The following is a 7,489-nucleotide window of genomic DNA, read 5'->3' as shown; positions in this document are numbered from 1 at the left end:
AATTTTAAGAATAAAGAAGGCTAAACTGATGGGTCTGAAATCTTTAGCTTTGTAATATACCCTACCATAAGATTTTTTTTGAAAAAGACCTCCAGCCACGGAATCGTCGTTTCTCGTGTATTCCACAGCATGGCTGGGAAGGTCTCATCTGGGCCGATTGCTATGTATTGTTCAAAGTTTTTCATCGCCCATAGACTTCTTTCTTGTGATACGATGTGGTTAATTGTATTGGATGACAAGTTGGACATTTTTTACACTATTAATATTGTTCTCAATATATTCTGCGTTGCTTTGGAAATGTGTGTTTATGAGATAATCTAATGTACGGGCCGAGGATTTTGTCCATTCTCCGTTGTCTTTCCTCAAGAAAGAAGGATAGGGGTGGTCTTTGGAGAAAAGCTTTATCAGACTGGTCATTTCTTTGGTTGATTCTATGGCACTAAAGAAATCTTTCCAAGCTTATGCCTGAGCTTCTCTGATTACTTTCTTGTATTCTTTAAGGCAGTCTTTGTAAGGTTTTAAGTACTCATATATATATCGCAGATGTTGAAGATTTCTTTTGTAATTTTTCTAAGATGACTTAAATTTTCATTCCACTAAGCGGTATAAGTGGTTTTGCTGTACGTGACTGGACATGAAGCTTCAAATCCTTTCGTCAACGAAACTTCGAAAACTCTTACTTTTTCATCTAAGTCTCTACTTGAAGTTCTGGTTATATTGATGTGTTGAAGTTTAGGCCTGGCTACTTTATTGAATGTGTACCAGATTGCTCTTGTTGAATTTCTAAAAGGGGTCGGTTTCTCATGCTTGGGATTGATATCGAAGAGAATCCAACTGTAGTCCGAAAAGGAGTTCTCTGGTACTCTCCAATTTTTAACTATATGGGAGCTGTTTATTGCGCACAGAGTAATATCTAAGACCTATTTCCAACCTGGGAAGTTTTCCGAACTCGGAAAACTGAAGGTTGGAGTGGTCCTTACGCTACATTTGTTAAGGTTGGAGCTTACAATAAAATCGAACAGCGACTCACCTCTATAATTCGTCGCCGAACTGCCCCAAAACTCATTCCTGACGTTTGCGCAGCCCATCAAAAGTCTGTCTGTGCCTCTTCATCTGGCGGCGCCGGTTTGTCATGTGGCATGTACACTGACCCAAGGTATAGTGCCGATTTCTGAAACTCCAACTGTAAAATAAGGAGTACTAAAGTTAGAGCACAGAAAAGCTTTTATATGTTTTTTTCTAGTGCCTATACATGATCTTGGCTTACCGTGTGATTTAGTGTAGTATAGGTTAACATTGTTATTTTGGAAACCTTTCATTTCAGTATCTCTGATTCATGGCGTCGATGTTTTCCTCTCGGAGGAAAACATCCGAGTTCTCTGTAGCAGATTTCGAGTCCTGCAGATTAACCTGTACGGCTTTAGGCATCGAGTTTGTTGCTGTCTTCAGCTAGGTCGAGCTTTTCTAGCTTTTCCAGCTGTATATTGTGGTCGATATTTTCTGGATCGTCTTCATTGTTGTCGTTGCTTTCTTCTTTGCATATATTAAGTTTGGTCTTTCTCAGACCAAACCGCATGTTGTTATCAGATTTTGCCAGTACAGACAAGCACTTGTCATCAATCTACAACACGGCTGACATGCTATTTTTCTGTGGTTTTTCTGCTTTCACGACTGTCCAGTTGTCCATCGACACCACAAGGTTGTGTGACTTGAGGTACTTCAGCCTCATCATGTTGGTCCCTTACCACGGGGATGAGGCTTTAGTGATGGTCTGACCTCCATATCATGGGGACCAACCCAACCCTGCATTCCTTCAATACCGACGGCAAAGGTTTTCATTCCGCGAGTGGTAAAACCGGAAAATGCACTGCGACTACTACAAAGACAGAACACGGACGTGCCGACAGACAACTGAAAAGTGTTGAGCGTGGCAAAACCAGCAACTGCTGGTGGAGGCCAAGACTACATTAAACAGATCAATAAGCCGGCGGAGGACCTACTTTACGCACGATTCGGGAGGATGGCTTGGGGAGTTGGTAGCGTGCACCTTCGCCTCAAAAAGCGCAACCCGGCAGATAACAAACACAACACGCTCGCTGCGGGGGAGGTGGAAAAGGATCTCTCAGAACGCCTCAGCCGAGCTCCTGCTTAACATAGAGGGAGTCGGCTACGACGTGGCTCTAGCCCAGGAACCATGGATAGCATCGGGCATCATAGTCTCCGGTCCAAAGTCACTTAACTACAACGCCTACATCCCGATTGCAAAGAATAAGGTAAGAACAGCGATAATGGGCAAAAAAAGTATATCTTCTTATATTGATCATAATCTCTCTTCAGACAATCTGACACTGGTGGCGCTGGAGGGCTGCAATTACGAGACGTTACTTTTTGGGTCTTGCTATATACCACATGACGAAGGAGCACCACAGATAGAACTTCGAAAGCTGGCATGTTATGGTACAGGAATGGGAAGTGTTGAGTAGGCCCTCATTCTCTGATCACAGATACATAAGCTTTCAGGTTATATTCCGCTCAAAAAATAAACTTATATCCTTTAGAAATCCTAAGAATACGAACTGGGACTAGGGATATACTATCAGAAACACCAATGATAGCCCGGAAATACAGGTCACATGTCGCACTTGAGAAAGGGCTTGAATTGTTTGCAACTACTCTCGTCAAAACCTTCAAAAGATCCTGCCCCCCAACACGTGATAGACGCAAGGTAAAGCCTCCTTTGTGGAACAAGGAATTAGGAGCACAAAGGCGTAGGGTACATGAATTCTATAGGTTAGTCAAATTTTCTGACGTTGAGTTCTGTTGGAAGGAGTATAAGGATCTACTAAAAGTATGCAAGAATGAGATACGTAAAACCAAGATAGATTCTTGAAAAGAGTTCTGTAGCACAATGGAAGACACTAACGAAGTGGCTAGATTTAGGAAACTGTTATCCAAGAATCCGTCTATGCCAAGAGCAATACGAGAAATTAACGGGGAGTGGTTTGACAGCTGTGAGGAGTCTCTAGGAGACCTAGTCAGCACATATTTTCCAGGGTGTGCGGACACTACAGATCTCGAACCTAGAGGAGATATTGTGCACGACATCCCGACGAACGTAATTACGACCAACAAGATAGAATGGGCTATACAAAGTTTGGATGGAATATTCCCAGCCATGCTCCAAAAGATAAGCCATCTTGTGGTACCATGGTTAAGAACGATATTCAGGGGATGATTGAGGCTTAGCTATGTTCCTGTATTGTGGAGAGAAGCGAGAGTTGTGTTTATTCCAAAAGCTGCGAAAAGCAACCCTAGACACATACATTAGAGATACAATTGCGCCGGACATATTATCCAAGGCGCACTTCACTCACTTGTACTAAACATAGAAAAGGCGTTAGAATATAAGGAGTATGCTCTAGGAGTATTTCTAGATATATCAGGGGCTTTAACGACGTCACGAAAGATGCTATTTTAAATAGCATAGAGTCACTTAATGTGCAACCCGCGATTGATCTATGGATAAGGCAGCTATTAGCTAGCAGGTAGATAAGAGTGGAATGGAACGATACGAGCGTCATCAAATATGCATGCAGAGGCACTCCGCTAGGTGGGGTACTATCGCCGCTATTATGGAGCAAATGAACTGCTCAAGAAATTTGACAGAGGGGCACCAAAGCTAGTAGCATATGCAGATGACATAGCTGTAGTAGTTACGGGAAAGTCCCTGGACACCATCAGTAATGTAATCTAATCCGATTTTTAAAAAACAACTCTCAAGAGTCGAAAGCGGCAAAACTTTTGCTCAAGTTCTTTCCGAGAATAAACCCGCACCAATAAAGGAAGATATCTTGGCTCAAATTCTGAAGAAATTGGATGAACAAACATCTTTTAATCAACTTTTGCTTGGTCTAATTACCAATCTAGGGAAAACAGCAAATATATGACATGAAGAGCATGAAAAATGTCAAAATAATGGTATTATACAGCACCAAAATGAGTTAGAACTACTGCTGCACAAAGAAAAAATTGATATTTGCCTTATATCCGAAACACACCTAGAAAATGCAAGGGGTGGCAGCGCCATTATTATAAAGAAATCCATACATCACTTCGAGGAAGAAAAAATAAGATTAACAGAGTTCCAAGCAGTAGCAGTTTGTATAAAACTATCTGAAGCTGATTTAACAGTAATAGCGCTATACAGTCCACCTAGACATAACCTAAAGTCTAAAAGCCTAAAAACTTTTTGAAAACTACAATGGGAGATTGGTGAAGATTTCAACGCGAAACATGTAAGCTGGGGTTCTCGCCTAACAACAACTAAAGGTCCTGAACTATGGAAAGCGGCAAAACAACTTGGCTGCCAAATTATCTCAACCGGAAGTCCAATCTACTGACCTTCAGACCCTAACAAAATCGACGATGTTATAGATTTCTTTGTAGTCAAACAAATACCAAACCATATTATCCAAGTAGAAGACGGCGTAGACCTGAACTCAGACCAAACACTTATTTTTATGTATATTAATGGCAAATCAAAATTTAACGAACGAAGTCCCGTACTCTCAAATAAAATGACCGACTGGAAGTTTTTCAAGTATTGGGAGGTTGAATTAGTTTTAAAGGTGACACACAGATGGCGCTATTTATCACTTTATCGCGTTGGCAATACTGAATATATATTCATGACAAAGCCTCACCCCTAGGCTTTGTTTATCAGTATCTGTCATTTCGCTGAAGTATAAACAACGCAGTGTTTTCGTGCTCCGAGTATGCCAACTTTCGTGCCGTCGAAACACAATTTGCGGGAAGCTTTGCTTTTCTGCTTCAATTTGAAAAAAAATACAGCCCAAGCCCGTGAATTGCTGCAGGAGGCCTACCCAGACCATACTCCGTCGATTTCAACATGTGAGTACTGGTTTCGACGATTCAAAAGTGGTGATTTTCACACCGAAGACAAGGAGCGTCTTGGCCAGCCCAAAAAGTTCGAGGACGCGGAATTGGAGGAATTGGTAAACGAGGACTCGTGCCAAACCCAAGAAGAGCTTGCTGAATCATTGGGCGTTGATAAATCAACCGTTTGCAAGCGTCTAAAAGCGATGGGAATGATCCAAAAGCAAGGACATTGGGTCCCGTACGAGTTGAAGCTGCGCGACGTCGAACGGCGATTTTTTACGTGCGAATTGCTGATCGAGCGACAAAATCGGAAGGGTTTTTTGCATCGGGTGGTGACTGGCGACGAAAAATGGATCCACTACGATAACCCAAAACGCAAAAAATCATGGGGTTTGCCCGGCCACGCATCAACGTCGACGGCCAAGCAGAATATTCACGGCAAGAAAATCATGCTCTGCATTTGGTGGGATCAGGTCGGCGTCGTATATTTTGAGCTGCTCCAACCGGGCGAAACAATCACGGGGGATCGTTACCGACTGCAATTGATGCGTTTAAGCCGGGCATTGAAAGAAAAACGGCCGGAAACGGTAAAAAGGCACGACAAGGTTATTTTGCAACATGACAACGCTCGGCCGCATGTTGCTCAACCTGTCAAAAAATACCTTGGAACGCTTGGCTGGGAAGTGTTACCCCACCCGCCGTATAGTCCAGACATAGCTCCCTCCGATTATCATTTGTTCCGGCATATGAGTCTCGATTTGGCGGACCAGCGGTTCTCCTCGTACGAGGCTCCCAAAATATGGGTTGAGTCATGGATAGCCAAGCAGCGGCCAGAATTTTGGAGAAACGGCATCCGGAAATTGCCCGAAAGATGGGCGAAAGTTGTAGCTAGCGATGGCCAATACTTCGAATAAAATATTTTGTACCGTTTTTTCACAATAAAGCCCCAAATCTTCGAAAAAAACCTTTAAAACTAATTCAACCTCTCAATATAAACTCGATACGTATATGGAAAATACCGACACAATTACCAACGAAGAAGATATTGAAGACGAAACAATAAAACTTACAAAACATATTCAGAAAGCAGCTTGGATAAGCACACCAGCAAGTAAGTAAACACGAGATAACCATCAACAAAGATATCCACAAGAAATATTAGAAATACATATTAGGAGAAAAAAGAAAAGTAAGAAAAAAGTTGCAATCAACAAGGGTGCCCTCCAAGAAAACTGAACTAAACAGATTAACAAAATTGCTCAGAGCAAATACAGGAGCATAAAAACAATATCATAAAAAATACTCTGAAAAACTTATCAGCAAGTAAAACAGGTGATTTCTCGCTTTGGAAAGCGATGACGTGTGTTAAGCGACCAATTGAACATAATCCGCCAGCAAAATGGTATTCACATTTGGGCTAAAAGCGATGCAGAAAAGGCTGACGTATTTGCCAACCACCTGCAGAAAATCTTTCAACCGCACCGAAAAACAATAAATTTCACTCCGCCATCAACTGTACAAAAGTTCGTTAAAATAAAGCATGTCAGTGTAGATGAAGTTGCTACCGAAATTTCCAATTTAAAATTAAGGAAGAGTCCAGGGTTCGACTTAATAATCGCCGAAGTTTCGAGAAATATAACAACTAAGGCGCTAATGAAATTGACTTTTATACTGAATGCATGCCTAGATTGGAAATATATACCTTTCCAATCGAAAGTATCCGAAATAGTAATGATACCTACCAGGCAAAAATCCGAATGAAGTATCATCTTACCGGTCAATCGCTCTGCTTCCAGTAATGGGTAAACTATTCGAAAAGCTGTTCTCCTAACACTTAAAATCTATAATTGCATGTAGAAACATCATACCAGGCCTGACGAGAGGGGGGCGGGGGGATCGGGTACTTTTTCCCCCGGGCCCGAAGTTCTCAGAGGGGCCCGGACTCGAGATTATACGTATTTATATGAATTAGACATAATTGGAAAGGGCCCGCATTTGCGATTTTCCCCCGGTGCCCGGATATGCTCTCTAAGGCGCTTCATCATACCCTCACATCAGTTTGGCTTCCGGGAAAAACACTCTACCGTCGAAGAAATACACAGGATAACACATACAATAGAAGACACTCTAGAGAGTAATAAAGTCTGCTCAGCAATATTCCTTGACGTTGCCCAGGCATTTGATAGAGTATGGCACGAAGGACTACTTTGTAAATTAAAAGCCCTTCTTCCGTTGCAGTTCACTGACATTTTGGAACCGTATATATATAATAAATAGGTACTTTAGAGTAAAGCAAAAGCAGGCGTATTCGGAAATAAAACAAATATTGGCCGGAGTACCACAAGGCAGCATACTCGGCCCAGTACTGTACCTACTCTATACCGCAGACCTGCCAGTACCGAAAATGTGCAAAGTAGCTGCATTCGCTGACGATACATGCATCTTAGCTGTTGGATCAACTGAAAACGAATCCATCCAGAAACTGCACAAGTCCATTGACGAAGTAGTCACATGGACTGAAAATTGGAACATAAAGCTAAATGAAACCAAATCAGTTCACGTGGATTTTACTAATAAAAAAAGTATCTAC

The 7,489-nt window shown here is 41.9% G+C and overlaps 1 pseudogene; it reads right to left on the bottom strand.

The window, feature by feature from the left end:
• Positions 1–1,087: 1,087 nt before the first annotated feature.
• The window catches only part of LOC129250592 (uncharacterized), a 58,155-nt pseudogene continuing 51,753 nt past the window's right edge, over positions 1,088–7,489 (bottom strand).

This window comes from Anastrepha obliqua, chromosome 6, assembly GCF_027943255.1.
Source record: "Anastrepha obliqua isolate idAnaObli1 chromosome 6, idAnaObli1_1.0, whole genome shotgun sequence".
Taxonomy (NCBI): domain Eukaryota; kingdom Metazoa; phylum Arthropoda; class Insecta; order Diptera; family Tephritidae; genus Anastrepha; species Anastrepha obliqua.
Note: the sequence above shows the minus strand (reverse complement) of the source record. Positions and strands in the feature narration are given on the sequence as shown.